Source organism: Mytilus californianus, unplaced genomic scaffold (assembly GCF_021869535.1).
Source record: "Mytilus californianus isolate M0D057914Y unplaced genomic scaffold, xbMytCali1.0.p SCAF_6, whole genome shotgun sequence".
NCBI classification, from domain to species: Eukaryota; Metazoa; Mollusca; class Bivalvia; order Mytilida; family Mytilidae; genus Mytilus; species Mytilus californianus.
The window spans coordinates 34,304,333-34,307,152 of NW_026262712.1; positions in this window are offsets into that span (position 1 = coordinate 34,304,333).

Consider the following 2,820-nt stretch of genomic DNA (forward strand, 5'->3'; position numbering starts at 1 on the left):
CATTAAAAAGGTCTACAAAAGTGTAGATAGATAAATAGCAATTACGACAAATCAGTGATATAAAATTTAATAATAACCCTGGCGTTTCAATATCCTTGAAGTTGTTTATACAGATATACTTACGTAATATATGTTCCTAAGAAAAGGGCACTGCATTATCGTTCATCAAACTCCGAAAATAACGAATTAAAATACTCCGATATGAAAAAAGACATTTTCTGAGTATTGTTCAACTACATAAAAAAGATTCTACAATCATATGTTTATTTTTAAAATTTTCATGGAGGGCATGATCAGCCCACAAAACAAAATTTAGTTTTTAATCTGTTTATCGGTGTTCACTTCAATATTGAAATTAAAGTTATTTATTATACATTAGTTGTATATTTCTTTCCTTAAGCGGATCTAGACAAATCAATTACATTTTATTTCAATACTGTTGAGAAATTTAAAGTAATCATAACTAAAGATAGATTTTGTTTTCTTAAACAACCCCACAAAAGAAAAATTCCAATAATTATTGTAAAACTGCTTGCGTATAGAAAAAATCTTTCTAAGAAATTTATATAGGCGAACTATTAATAACAAATCCGAAGTAGAAATGAAATAAAGCCACCAGTTCGGTAAAGAAGTTGATAATAAACTTCCGTGTTCAAATATTCTTTTACTTTTAAATATTATGTGCATTATCGATTTGATGAAAATATAAGATACGTTTTTTTTTCTTTATCAAAATATCAAGATCTCCTGTACCTTCAGGGAAGTCAGAAACAGTAACATAACCAACGAAAATATTACTTTGGGTAGGAAACTGACACAAGTTCGGCATCTGACAAATGTCCAAAACATCATCAGAGGTTCGGCATTCTTTTTTTCAAAAACAGAGAAAAATTAAAAAAAAATAATAAAAAGCTGAGGTAAATTTTATCAGTCGATGGACTATACGCAAATTTATTCTTCCAGAAAGCAATTAAGTAAAGTAACCTTGTTTAACTTGTGCCCGGTTATATTAGTCGGTACACAACTTACTTTCAGAACAAATGTCATAAGTTATACTTTTTACGTGCACCTGAAAGTATTTGCGCGATTACTCGTAGCCATAACATTTGTTATAAACTATAATTAAAGAGCCTTTTCATTTTAGTGCCATTTAATCCTTGAAAATTGTAGATTCATTGTTCCTAGTTGGATACCAATTTTTGTTGATTTAATGGGCATAAGTGAACCACGATTCTATATGTGAAAAGTAACATTGGTATACATGATGTAGTCGCCGACAATATATAGAGAAAAAAAGATAAATTGTAGATATATATATATATATATATATATATATAAACAAGTCTAAATTGAAAACAACGTTCAAACCTAAGATTGCGTTGGATAAAAACCGCAATTTTTATACGTGTGCATTCAAAACAAATTTATTGGTAGAGGGGTCTAAATACAGCACAAACAACATTTTCCAAAAGACCAAATGAGTGAAAAACGTATTTGACTAGCAGGTCGAACAACTGATGTTCTTAAACCCTGCTGACTGCCATTGGCGATTGCCAAATATAAACGGATCACAAGATGTAACAAAATAGATCTTATTATTAACTTATTACCAAACAGAAAACACTAAACTTGCGGAAAAGATGGTATACCGCAAACATGAGGTGCAAAAATTTGTACACCATATCCGGATTTCGACAATTAATGTCTCTTCAGTGATGTTAGGAAGCAAAACGGTATTTGGAAGGCCATATAATTTACCTCAATTTAGGATAGACTCTTGAATTTTGAAAGAGTCAAAATAGGATGAACGGATCATATAAACCCGAAGGCAAATATAATACAAGCCCAAACGAAAAAATATAAACAAGTCTAAATTGAAAACAACGTTCAAACCTATGATTGCGTTGGATAAAAACCGCAATTTTTATACGTGTGCATGCAAAATAAATTTCTTGGTAGAGGGGTCTAAATACAGCACAAACAACATTTTCCAAAAGACCAAAAAAGTGAAAAAGTATATTTTAACAAAACGCATTTGACTAGCAGGTCGAACAACGGATGTTCTTAAACCCTGCTGACTGCTATTTGCGATTGCCAAATAAACGGATCACCAGATGTAACAAAATGGATCTTAACTATGAATTAAATACCAAACAGAAAACAATAAACTTGCGGAAAAGATGATATACCGCAAACAAAAGGCTAAAAAAAAATTGGTACACCATATCTGGATTTCAACAATTAATGTCTCTTCAGTGATGTTAGGAATCGAAACGGTATTTGGAAGGCCTTATTATTTACCTCAATTTAGGATAGACTCTTGAATTTTGAAGAGTCGAAATAGGATGAACGGATCATATAAACCTGAAGGCAAATATAATACAAGCCCAAACGAAAAAATATAAACAAGACTAAATTGAAAACAACGTTCACACCTATGATTGCGTTGGATAAAAACCGCAATTTTTATACGTGTGCGTGCAAAACAAATTTCTTGGTAGAGGGGTCTAAATACAGCACAAACAACATTTTCCAAAAAACCAAATGAGTGAAAAAGTATATTTTAACAAAATGCATTTAACTAGCAGGTCGAACAACTGATGTTCTTAAACCCTGCTGATATACAATCTGCAAGTCACCAAGCGTTTTGAAAATAATTATCTCTTTTATGTTATATTCAACGCAAATTGTTTGAAAATCCTAAATCTGATACAAACATTGGGGAGCTGATAAAACCAAAATGGACCCAACGTCTGGTCAAATCTGTATTAAGAAAGAGAGCGTATCATGTCGGATATGCATTACCCAGTGTAATATTAA